Source organism: Phasianus colchicus, chromosome 18 (genome assembly GCF_987193195.1).
Source record: "Phasianus colchicus chromosome 18, bPhaCol1.hap1.1, whole genome shotgun sequence".
NCBI lineage: Eukaryota > Metazoa > Chordata > Aves > Galliformes > Phasianidae > Phasianus > Phasianus colchicus.
The window spans coordinates 2,843,570-2,856,899 of record NC_143453.1 but is presented as its reverse complement, the minus strand read 5'-3'; the positions used below and the strand labels follow the sequence as shown (position 1 = coordinate 2,856,899).

At 43.2% G+C, this 13,330-nt stretch overlaps 1 long non-coding RNA gene across 2 annotated transcripts; it reads right to left on the bottom strand.

Moving 5' to 3' along the window:
* Positions 1–259: 259 nt before the first annotated feature.
* Positions 260–11,093, bottom strand: LOC116228311 (uncharacterized). Of its 2 annotated transcripts, XR_016472096.1 has the most exons (6): positions 11,025–11,093; positions 10,578–10,711; positions 6,224–6,313; positions 5,025–5,137; positions 4,328–4,436; positions 260–1,671 (listed from the first exon to the last, which is right to left on the bottom strand). It is a non-coding gene; the product is annotated as an uncharacterized LOC116228311 (long non-coding RNA). The 2 variants fall into 2 exon arrangements; XR_004166748.2 differs by lacking the exon at positions 6,224–6,313.
* Between the last annotated feature and the right edge of the window lie 2,237 nt (positions 11,094–13,330).

Here is a 13,330-nt window from a genome sequence, read left to right as displayed (position 1 = left end):
CAAGGAAAGCATGGATAGAGGTGTTCCAGAACCATGTGGATGTGGCACTGAGGGACAGAGTCAGTGGGCATGGTGGGGAGGGGCTGGGGTTGGACTTGGCGATCTCCATGCTCTTTCCAACATTAATGATTGTAAATTCAATGATCGTTTCTAGCTGAGCAATAACAATTCCCATACATAGCCCTACCAGGTCTCCTGCACTTCCATATCCCTTCTGCAGGGGAGGGCGGTGAATTCAGAGGGCTCAGAGGGCCCTTATCCCACCTTTCCCACCATCTTGCACAAATTCAACTGGAAGGAAGGCAAAAGGATTTAAAAAGAGCAGGTAAAAGGCTAAGCAGGTCACAGCTGACATGAAAACTGCCTTCCAGTGTCAGAAGAGAGACATGGGCAGAATAGATGTGCAGTTCTGCAAGGAGAGAGGGGAAAAAAGCAGACACTCAAATGGCAATGGTAGGGGCTCCAACACTGACAAAAGGTAGCTGAAGGTGGAAGGGAAAACGTACCTTGATGCCAAGATTATACTTTGCTGGGTTAATTGCTGGTTAGGTAGTAAAAGCTCATCTGCCCCCCCCACAAAGGGGGGCAACATACAAGGTGAGGGGAACCAAAGGTAATGCCTGCTCCAGCAGCTCCCAGCCCATCACAAGAGCCAATGGACCACGTGAGATCCATCTCCACAGGCCCAGAGCAGCCCAAAAGCAGATGGAATTCCAAACTGCAGAGTTGGAGGATGGAGTCTCACCCTGGGCTGTTCCATGTCAGCCTCAGCCCCGTGGTCCAGGTGTGAAAGTCATCACAGTGAGTCAACACCAGAGAACCTTTGGGATGGAGTGCACTGTGGCCTGAGGGTATGGGATATATCAGTGGGTTGCCAGGAGAAAGCATTTTGCACAAGACTTATATGGATGTTTCAAGTGGGAATCTTCTGTGGAAGAGCTCATGAGCAGCCTGTGCTTTTTATTTTACATGACATAAAGAGATTTTAGCAACCACAGAAATGCTGTAGGACTCAGGAAAGGCTGGTAAATGTAAAAGGGAGTGCACTCATTGTGAAGCAGGGTAAAAGCATCAGATCCTCAAAGGATCAGGAAGAGGATAACACTCATTTTCTGTATTTGTGTTTCATAACTGAGCCCCATGCAATATGGAGAGAGGAGGACCTTCCTGGTCTGGAAGGCCCATTAAATGAAACCCCATTTCTCTCCATCTGTGAATCACCTTCATTGTATATTGTTGTAATCCCTGCATTAACTCTGAACTTCTTATCTAAGACTCTATGGTTCACTTCCCAATCAGTGCTGTGTAAAACCAACACAAGAATCTGGAGTCTCAGAACATTATTACACAATTATTTGTGCTGACTGCTGTTTTGTCAGCCAGATGATGGTTACACCATGCAAGAAGGGCCTATTGATATGATGCAGAGCTCACTGTTAAAGGTTTACCTAAGGGAAACTAAAATAACATCCACAACACTTCTCCCTAGCCTTGCAGCTCTACATATAGCTTCCCTTTTTTAAAAAAGTCAGCACAAAGTTCATCCATTGTCAGTTGCTCCTTAGAAGCAGATACAGCTATGAGGAAAATGAGCAGCAAGGAAAGGCAGCTTCGTTTCCTCTTGTGATAAGAGTCATTGCTCCATTCAGTCACTGCCAGTGGAGTTTTGGGCTAGGAAAGCAAGAGACAGGCTTTGTTAATGGCTGCCCCTTGAACACAAGTGCTAAGGCAAAGCCCACTTGTACCAAGAGAGTTCTTCATCAAGGACTTACGATGGATCCCATATTCACATTCTCGCTGCAACAGCAACCCTTCAAAGTACAAAAATAGCTGACAGGGCTGCAGCCCATTCTCAATGGACTCCCCTCTAACCCACTGCTCAGCCACATACGTACCATAGAAATCACCTCTGCTTTCATGGCTTTCCTGCCCTCCACCCTTGAGCTCTTTGCCAAGAAAGCCAAAATTCAGCATAAAAACTGGCATCATAAGGAAAGCAAAAGTACAGCCAGCTGCTGCCATAAGATGGTATCTTCCAACCTCCCTGAGCCTATCAGCACAGGCCTGATAAGCATGGCTGTCTCCTCCATACACAACAACGAAGGGCACTGTGGTTCATCCTGCACATCATGTCTTTCAGACAAGTCTACAGTCAGAGTGAGCAAGCGAAAGCAAGTGCTACAGCCTGGTTGTGATGAGAAATAAAGATATAGTCTGGCCTGCCCCTCACCTTTGTCCCAGGTCTCTGAGCATCTCCTACAAGTGGTCCTTCATTCCACACTGATGCCTACCTTAGAAACAGGCTCTCTCCTCTGCAGGCAACCAGCACATGGCCACCAACACCCAGGGCCACTTTTCACCATGCTTACCTACACACACAAGACCCCTCACAGCACTGATGGGCTCAGCCCTGCAGAAAGCTCCACGGGGGTCTCTCACCCCATCTCCCCAGCCCTCTCTGCCACACGCAGCTCTACCACAGCCCTGACCTCTCTGGACTAATGTACACCCTGGCACTGCTGCCAGCATCTCTATTACATGTTTCCATATGCTGTTTTCTTGGCACTTGATCACAGTTTCCAAGCCAAGTGAAACCCATTTGTGTCATAGCTATCTTGCTTTCAAGTCCTAAATGCACGGAAGTAGGGTAAATATTTACAACTGAGAGCTTAATCAACCACCACAGAGATAGGCAGACTGCTTTCCTGATAGAACAAGCTTGTTCACATACATCATCCCATACCATCACTCTAGAGCTTCCCAGAGTCCCAGTCTTTATTATTCTCTTTGTCTTCCTGCATGTGTTCTGCGGAGTTCAGGAACCTCAAAACCTGATATCACCACTTCATTTCATTTTTCTGATAATAACACCATATAAAGATAGATTTTCTCAGCATTCCAGTGTCACATGGAGCTTACCCCAGACAGAATTACTTAACCATGTTGATTGCTGTAAGAACTCACCCAACCAAAGCAGGAGGATCAAAGCACCTTTTTTTTTTCCCCTTCAGAGAAGAATATATTGCATAAAAATGATCAGATTCCTCAGCAGAGAAACGATTAATTCATACAGGAGAAAAAGAACCTCCTGTGTCAGTTTGTGGGTCTCCAGGATGGATAAACTCCACAAGTCTACATCTAAGGATTGTGGTTACGTTGGCGTGGATGTTTTTGCATAGCCTTGTGAGACAGATGTGGATTAATTTAATGGATCTTCTGTCCATCAGTGGAAGGCATTACACTTCCCTGAGGGCCTATGAATACCCTCATAAAGCTTTGTCATACAGGAAGAGCTCTTTCCAGCCATCAGGCATCCAGCATAAGGCACCCAGCCTTCACCAGCTTCACCTTGCCTGAAGCCATGCTGTTATTTCACTCCCAGTGCTGATTTTAGAAGCCAGTGGCTCTTCCCCTTGACTTTTTCTTCTCCAGCAACAGGAATCTCACCAGTGACACCAGGGCCAATGGAGCAGCAGGTTCCAGCTGCCACACAGGCTGCAATCAGGGCATACTTCTAATTTCTGGATATCCACTTGCAGAATACCACATTCTACTCTGCATGCTCCCACATTCTCTAAGGGATAACACCTTCTGCCTCACTGCCACCAATGGCCCCACTGTACCCAGTGGCATTAGGATGGCTTGGCAGCCCTTGCAGAGGGCTCACACTGCAGGTTGCCAGCGTTACTGAGTTTATATTTCCATGCGTTCAGCAACTCAGAGAATTGGTGACAGATTTTCAGAGTTAGAAAGGGAATGTCTGGCCATGCCTTTGTACTGCCAGCATCCCAACAGCCTGGTTGACTGAGTTCACACCAGGAGTTCTTCACTGGCCATCACTGGACACCTCCAGCCCTGCCTGCACTGATGGGTTTCACTCTTTGCAAAGGCTGTGGGCAGCTGCACAACCAGAACATTTACAGCTCCACTATTCCCTTGCCCTACTTTCAAGACATGGAATTTTGTTCTTTCTACCTTTTGTGCTTTTTTTGCTTTCTACACAAAAGTAACTGAATCATAATGCTTGCATTTTCCCTGATCCATCAGTAACTTTGCTTCCTGCATCCCTTTAACATGAGCCTTTATCATGGTTCTGCATAGAGGGAGGTAGGGTAGCCACGCTCTCCTTGCTGTTAAACCTGCACAAGGACACTTCATCTGTCCTTGCTATTTGGAAGTATTTCCTTAGGGAAACTACTTCTCTAAAAATCTCTCTGGTAATTAGGAGTCACATGGCCTCATTTATCCCATTCCTCTCTCATCTCCCACAGTGAAATGGTAAAAAATATATATATTGTTTGGAAATCCACCATTCTCAGCCACTTACATCTGTCTGTGGTCCTTGCTTCTTCTTTTTGTAGGTGATGCTTTGTTTTCTTCCCTGCTGTGGGTTTCATTAGGCTTAACAGCTGCCACCATGTGCATTTCACAATGTGCTGGTAAGAAAAAACACCCCACATTCCTTAAATTAAACCGATTCTTCAGCAAGGAAATGATCTATAGAGACTCCAAAACAATGATGAGGAGCTGTAAGGTAGAACCAGCCATATGCAGAGTGACTGCAGTCATCCCACTGCTGGGCATGAAGGCTGAATCCCACTGGCATAGGCATACACTGCCATAGGCAGTGCTGGAGCACACTGCTGGCTGGGGAACAGTGGCTGCCCTCCACCAAACTGTGCATACTGAATAACATCTTGCTGGAATAAATTGTCCAATTTCTTACTCATTAATTTGAGTGTCCCTTCAGCTCTACATTGGAGGCTGGTGACAACCATTGGAGGTTGGTGACAACCATACCTGCATCTCAGCTAAGAGTGGGAAGTTGATCTTTGGTCACAGATATTGCCTTAGCTAGAAACACTGGCTTCTTTGCTCTTGATTCTCTCTTATCATCATGACCACAGTACTTTACCTACTATTCCTGTTGTTACTACTAGACTGTGACAGACTGTGGTCACAACTAGTGGGTTGAGAGAGATTAAAGAGAGTTAAATGGCCTTCAAAAGTCTGTTGTTGCCTACCTGGGTGTAAGAAACCACCAGACTTAATAACAATCTCAAAGTACTTGAAGCCTTGAAGTTTATTCCATGTATTATCCATCTCAGCACTCAACCAGGAAAAAGCACTTCTCTTTCTATGAAGGAAAAAAGAGAAACGTCCCTTGATGTCAGCTATGTCTAGGTTGCCATCACTAGAGCCAGCTCAGGGCTTCCAGCAGTAACCCATCCCTTGTGCTGGGGCACGTGGGGCTGTAAGCCAACCACCACTTTGTGCAAAGGGCAACAGCAGGTTTTCAGCTTTGCCACATGTTCACCACTCATCCAGGCTGCCTTTGGAATAAACCTGAGAGCAAAAGACCAAACTCAGGCCTTCACTGCCTTTCTCAAGTGAGTAGCCAAGGAAGCAAAAGGCTTAAGGTGTTCCAGTTCCTTCTCCGCACCAGAGTGGTGCAAGACCTCTAAGCAGAAGGGTGCCCTATTTTTTCTTTCCTGAATCTTCCCCCAGCAACGGTTTAAAACAATTTTTAGAGATTTCTCTGGTGTGCCTTTGTCCTGTCAAAATGAGCTGCATCTGGAGAAGTACACTGCTTCCAGAGCCATGGAGCACTGTGGGAACCAAGCCTCCCAGCCACAATGGAATGGTCCAACAGAGGGGACCCTGGAAATGACCAGCAGCCCACAGCTTCCCCTCTATCCCTTCAGAAATGCACCCTGAGATCTCCATTCCCCCTCCATGCCCAGAGACAGCCTTGCTAGCACAAAACAAACCCAAAGCGTCAGAAGCCCCGAGCAGCACTGAAAAGAGAGAAAGAACATTGACACAGAGCAGATCAAATAGTATCCTTACCCTGCTAAAGAGAAGTCAGTCTTCAAACAGAAACGATGCAAGTAAAAATAACAATACAGGGCAGAGGCATGAACAAAAGGAACCACAAAGCAGAGGCTGGATCTCTGGCTGTCCTGCCTCCTCAGAAGTGCCATCCCACTAATCACAGCAGGGCACCGCTCAGCTCAGCGCACAGCTGGCCCTGCCTTTGTGCTCTGATGGATCTCCCCAAACCTTAGAAAAAGCAGCTGCACCACCACAGGCTTACAAATACAATTCAGGTCAACAAGCTCAACTCGAAATATTCCATTCTGCCCTAGGTTTGTTCGATTATGCAATGTTTTATCAGCACATTCTTCATGAGATAAAAAAAAAAAAAGCTTCATATTTTCACCTCCTCACAGGCAGCAGAACACAGAAAGTATGAAGTTCATGACATCTTTCCATTGCTTTTCAGCTCCTCATTGAAGACCTCAGAGGACCTCTTTGAAAACAAAGAGAATAGTAAGCTGGAAAAACTTCTCTGCTCCATTGAATGTTGGTATTGCCCTACATTTTGGCCAGCTGATAGATCTTCTAGAAAGCAGTCCTGGATTTATTAATGGTTCTCTAAACCTGCCACTGAAAAACAATTTCCACAGTATGACCAGCATGGTAATAAGCCTGAAGGTAAATGCTGGTTTGGGGCCATATTGGTTTCTAATATTCAGCTTTAAGAATCAGATTACATGTTTGTTCAATAGCAATAAACTTCCAGAGTTTTATAGAGTCATAAAAACACTACAACTGCTTCCATTTATGGCCTGCATATAATTTACTTGGGTAAGTTTCCTCTCTAATGGTGCAGTGCAAGTGATTTGAGTTCTATTAGCTGGAAACAGTACATCTACATTTGCAGAACTCTCATAAATAATTCTCTCCTGATGGACAGCATCCCATCCAGACTGGTTGTGTAAGGAGGGCTGGGCAGAAGGTTCAGGGCTGGAGAGGAAGGAGGGATTAGAATAGGAATGTGAGGACACCATAGAAATTAGGAATTCAGGGATCCTCTTCTTGCTGGTAACATCAAAATCCCATTTTCCTGTTTAATTTGTGTGATGCTTCGAGCTCGAAATGTATCCACAGTTCACGCCAGCCTGCGGGCTGAACTCATCCTGAGCCTTGCAAAGGCTCATTTGAAATGGTGTCTCCCAGGACACAAAGAGCTCAGAGATGCACTCAGCTCCCTGGAAGCTTTAGAGCAATAAATGAAATGTTAGGCTGACTTACAGCTAAGTGAATTATTTGGTCTCAGGTACAAGAACAGGAGAGCAGTATCTCAGCTTTAAGACCCTTCAGCCATAGCAGAAGGGTCAGCCTGCAGTAGCAAAGGGAGGATGTATCACTGTGCAAACACCCAAGGCAGAAGTAATGCCATCTGTTATGTCTGTAAGGCAGCTAACAGTTAAATTACTGGTGTCAGGATACTGATTGCAGCGGGGCTGTCTGCCATCCATCATTGTAAATGACATTAAAGGTAATGACACTTGATTTCCATAGGAAAACAAATCAATTAAATAACATCAAGTCCTTTTTGATAGAATTATAAAAGCAAAGGGTTACCAAGCACGGGTCACATTTTCTTAATGCATAACTGGAGGATACTCAAGGATATCCACTATAGATTTGCTATAATTTATGCTATTAGTCACACGACTCTGATATGAAGTCCAGTGGTCTGGAAGGACCAGAAGGAAAAAAAAACCCACTGGCTCTTAGATGTTGCTGCTCTGGCTCCAATGACTTCAGAAGGTCCCAGAACTATTTCACCTAGCAAAACAATGGCTCAGAGTCAACGTGATGATTCTTTACAATACACTGGCTGAGTAGATAACGAGGACCAAATGGAATATGTAAGCTAGAAGATAACGCTTGAGTAGGATCAAAGTCATCGTGAATACATTTAGACTGAAAGGCAGAGAAAATAACAAAACATTTAAGGATTTGCTTCATGGAATGACTTAACAGTGCACTAAGGGCAAGGAACCCAAGTTATTTTCATGTTAAAAAAAAAAGTTTAGGAAAATTTATAAAGTAGAAGAGGGGTCAGCTTAAGCTAATAAGCGAGATGGGCAAATTGAGTTCTCATACAACTCATTCACCACTCTACTGAAGGTACTGAAGGAAAGTGGAGGATGGAAGGTGTTTTGGTTGTTGTTCACAGACTGTATTTGTTTCATATTTATTCCGCACTGAGCTGTCCTGACAGATATTTCTGTGACCCCACATTCTCGTAATAGTAAGGCTTGTGTAATGGAAAAAGGATTTATTTCAAAGGAATTTTATGTCAAAAAGGGAATCAGACAAGGAGTTGTGGACTTGCACCTACTTTGTTCAGCTTTCAGCCCTCAGGATTGCCAACCTTAGCTTTCTTGAGTCATGAAACAGAAGTACCTGTTTACTAATGGCAATTGCTACATGCTGCAAGGTCTTAATTCTTTTACAGCCACAAGCACGTCTTACTATCAGAAGCCAGAAGTTATTTTCTTCCTATTCTAAGGTGGCCTCACAGTGAATGGCATTAGACTGCAAGAAACCAATAAGCTGATATTGGTAATGTTCTCCTTCAGCTTTATTCACTGAACTGTATTGGATAAATGTCACATTACAGCCTGATGCCACGCCAAACAGAAAAATCACTCAGAGAACCTGCAAGAGTAAAAATCAGTTCTTAACGTGGTTGCACCCAGCATGGCTAGTGCACAATATCTGACTGAAAAGTTATTGTAGAAAGTCCTCGTGATGCACTTATATTCAGTGCATACACTGGACTGGGGAAAAAAAAAATACTGCAATATGTTAAGCTTCAAAAAAAGGGGCACTAACTGAAAATTATTCTTTATTGTCTCTCTCCTTTAGAAAGAGAATAAAAGAGTCTGAAAAGTAAGATTATTGTGTATGGTGTAGAAACCAAAGATACCACACTGGGACTTTAAGCAAATGCGTATCAGTAGCCAACAGCACTTTAGAAAGACCAAGGGAAACCAGGTTGACACAGGCAAAAAGGGTATAGAAATACAAAGGGACAGTCAAGGTTTAGAGAAATAAATGCACAGCAAAAAAAAAAAAAAAACACAATATAATTTTCACAGCTGTTTTGACTATGGAAGAGGTCAAGGAAGCTCCTGCGTGGCTCCTCTTTGTGAGTGGACACATCAGAGAAGTTTTCTTATATTGAAGGAGGTCATAAAGCATATCAAAAGATATTATAACAAATCATCAAGACCAAAGGATATTTGCTCAAGAGTAACCTGAGGAACTCCACTGTGAAATTGCTGAATTAATGACTGGTTTGCGAGCTGAAATGTAAAAATGTGTCAGTGTCGAGACACGAGAAGGTAGATAATGTGGTTTCAGTTTTGAAAAGGATCCTGCATTAGGTTTAGAAACTAGACTGGTAGCACATCTGTAGGAATTGTAAGAGAAAAAGAGGATCCACAGGCAAATGAAGTATAACAGGAAAGAGTCCATCAAAGGGAAATGTTGCTTTACTGCCTGGTGTATTCAGTAGATGGGGATTAGGGAGATACAGATGATGATGTATTTGAATTTCTAAAGGCATTTTACAAAGCCACTAAAAAAAAATCTTGAAGACATTAAGCTACCACAGAACCAGGAGGAAGGTCATCCCACAAACAAATAATTGTTTAAAGTACACAAAACATGTGTTGGTAGCAATACAATCAGCTTTCATGTGTGACAGTGAGCCCTTGTGAAATTAGCAGTGAAAACACGTTAGAAATTATGACAACAAAAGACAGAGTGCCACAGTGCCAGCATGCACATCCACAATACAAGCACCAGCCGACCCTCATGGTCCCAACTCAAACACAGTATAACAGAGGGCAGAAACTGTGAAGAAAGGATCAAAGTGATATCTAATCACAGACCAGCTGCACACACCATGGTTCTCCATCCTGAAAGACATTTGGATGGGAGAGAGAAAGGTGAGACAGGTATTACAAAACCATGAGAGCCACAGGAATGGCCATCCAAGGAAGGATTGTTTTGCTACCTGTTGGCAAGTCCAAAATAAATGAAAGGGAAGAGGTTCTCCATAGAGCACAGATGTACCCTATGCAATTTGCCAGAGGTAGTGCTCAAAATGAGACTGGGCAGGCTCACACTCTACTGGGAGCTGTGAAACACTGGGGTTTGGTAGTTCTAGAGCTGCAGGTAAACATGGGCTCGCTCCAATCTTTTATCAGTTCCCTAGCATCCACCATTCCCCATACTCACAAAGAGTGCATCACTCTTTGTATCACTGTTATCTATTTGTTGCCTTTCGTGTGTCAAGTCTTTGGGCATAACAACATCATATCCAACAAGCTGAGGATTTCGAAGAGCTCTGGACACAGTGAGGAGGGAGGTGTCAGCTAGTGCGAACATGTGGGAAAATACTGAATGCTTTCCAGTAGCCCTGCCAATCACAGCTTTCTGCAACAGTCATGTAATCACAAAGATCTCCATCAAGTCCTTTACAGACTGCTTGGAGACAAATCCACCCAGTGGATGCCAGTTTAACAACATCCTGTAAGCCTTCCTTAATGTTATCCTTAAGAAGATGGAGAAAAAGCTTCTCTTTACACCTATTTATCATGCTCTCAACTCCTTCAAGGTAAATCTTACTCTACCAGCTGGGAGTCCACAGAGAGTAAATTACTATACCACACCACAGAAATGATCTGAATCAGCACTGATGAACCAACCTTTATTGCACGAATCCTCTGCTTCAGAGCTTCCTTCAGTTGCTTGTCAGCATTCAGTATGAAGTGATCTTGATTCATAACCTGTCTCCTGAGAGCATATCCCTTCCTTCTCCCTTCCTCTGAAGGGCTGGAGGCTGGGAAGAGAGATACATGTGCACAATTAAGGAATCACACTGAGATCAGCATTCACAGATTCTAGTGATTTCAGCGCTTCTTTCTCTTAGATTCAGGGTTAAAATCTTCTCCACGTATGGAATTTATAGAATTTTCCTTAGGATTTTAATTCTGAGTACTGGTAGGTGAGTTCTTCCCCCTTCTCCCAGTCTGTAGATTACAGCCCGTTAAGGTCAGAAAGATTAACGTGGTGGAAATGTGATACAGAAGTGTAACAGCAAAGGGACTAGCATGGATAGAACAGTATTTCAAAGGAAAAGTAAAGGTGCTCACCTGTCTCTAAAGACCTAAGCATGCATGAAAGACTCCACAAGGAAGGGATCTCCAACCAGAGATGCTTCCCCAGTAGCAGCCAGCCCTTAAAAGAGAGGTGCAGCCAGGCTCCATCCCTTCCTATCACACAGCTGAATTGCCTTCACCTGTGCTCCCAGGGCTCCTTCCCCCAGATGCTCCATCAGTGCTTCAGGCCATGACTCAGTAGTTCCCATACACAGCCCATGTTTAATGATCATACAAAAGAAATTCACAAGAGTTTCCAGGCCACAGCAAAGGATATAGGATGTTAACCAATTCTCTCACTTGCTCTGAGCAAATACGGGGATGCCTGAGTCAAGGAGCTGGCTGTTTGAACCTGGTTTCACCATTACCAAACAGAGCGGGTCAATGGAAGCTCTTGTTCTGAGTTATGTGATCATTAAAGATGTATTAGTATCCACTGATCATTTTATCCCTTGAACTCCTACAAGAATTCCTAATGAGGAAGAATTTAGAAATCAAGAGATTAATACGCAATACAAATTGCATATTAAAACCCTGCAAGCAATACTGGTAATCTTGGTTGGGATTTCCCTGTTGAGAGCAGGATGTTTCCAGCAACTGGTGCCTTCAAAGCAACCCTAGAGTGACCCAGAGGTAGATTTATGATTAAGTATCTCAGCACATTGAAAAATGAAAAGGTTTAAAAAGATACATCCTATTTTTGGCAAAAAAAAAAAAAATTATTATCATTTAACAGACAGGGTTTCAATACAGTCTACCCAGTGCAATGATAAAATGACTTGTGTGTGATCTGCAGAAAGAAAAACAAGGTGTCTCTGAGTTATTTTAGACTTATACAAAGTGTTGGTGAGGCTAATAATGGAATAATACATTTAGTCAAATGAAAAATTGAAGACAGTGCCCTGAACAGAGATATATGAATATTTGAAGGCTAGAAAATGACATTTTATGAAAGAGCTCAATACTTTCTGATTATCAGAAAAAAAAAAAAAAGAAAAAAAAAAAAAAAAGGAAATAGTCAAGAATGGCTTGCTAGATGGTATGTAAACAGCTTCTGAAGGAGAGAACACAGGAAATTAAAGTATGCTCTGAAAAGTGATCACCATCCAGCAGGTAAAGTGCACAAATAGCAATCAGAAAGAAAAGCACAGCCACTGGGAGAGCTGCCCCATGGGGCAGAAGGGCAGACCCCATCGAAGAAGACCCAGATGCTGTGCTGGATGATGCTTTGTCAAACACAAGATATCAGGCTCACTGCACAGCCAACTGGACCAGAATCTCTCAATATAATAAATCAGACTAACTACAATAAGGTTTTTCAGCCAGAAGCTATCAATTTTAGATCCAAGTGTTATCTTGATAGGACACTAATATAGCTACTTCAAGCACAGAGCATTCAGAAAATGCCAGAAATCGAATACTATTCTATGCATCATCACCCGCAGGCTCTGACAGTGTGATCTGTTGTTGGGACACAACTGATTAAATCGAACTTCCCAGTGTTTCCTTTTGAAATCCTTACAGCCTGAACAGCAGGCCTCAAACCAAAGCTGACCTCCAGATGGACCTCACAACCCAGCCTTACACCATCAGAATCTGATCATGAGCAAAACATGTATGCTAGCAATACGTATCTTGGACAAAACATCTTGTTAGCTTAGATAAAGCGTTATGAAAATGCTTTAACCTTCCCTTGTTTAGAAGCAGTGTCATGTCTACAAGTACACAAACTCCTTGGTTCCTCCTTGAGCCTTGGCCAGGCTTGATGTGGAATCCAAAGGGAGAACAAAACCAGGTTTTTCCACCTCATTGTCACGTAAATTTGTTTTATTCAACAATATAAGAGCTGGAGCCTCTTGCAGCAAGCCCTCACCTACAGGTGGATGCACAGCATAGAACCTCCCAGTTGCTGGAAAAGGCTTTCCAAATCCTCACTCCCCAGCAACTGCAGATCTGGGTGATAATAAAGCATGAGAGCAATTAGTGATGTGTCTTTCTTAATCACTATTGCTATCCTCACGTAGCAATGGTGCATGGCCTTCTTTTGTATTATTCTTGCTGCATCATTCCACTTACCACCTCATTGCTTTAAACTTAAGCAAACATATTGCTTTAACTTGATGCCTGCGACCTTTGTGCTGACCTCATCCAAAACATGACTGTAGAATATTTTTTTTCCATTTGATTGAAAGATTTATTTAAAAAAAAAAAAAAAAAAAAAAAAAAAGTTGTTATAATTTCCTGCCTTGTTTTGTTGGGTTTTTGTTGTTGTTGTTGTTTTTTTTTCTCCCCACCTCCTT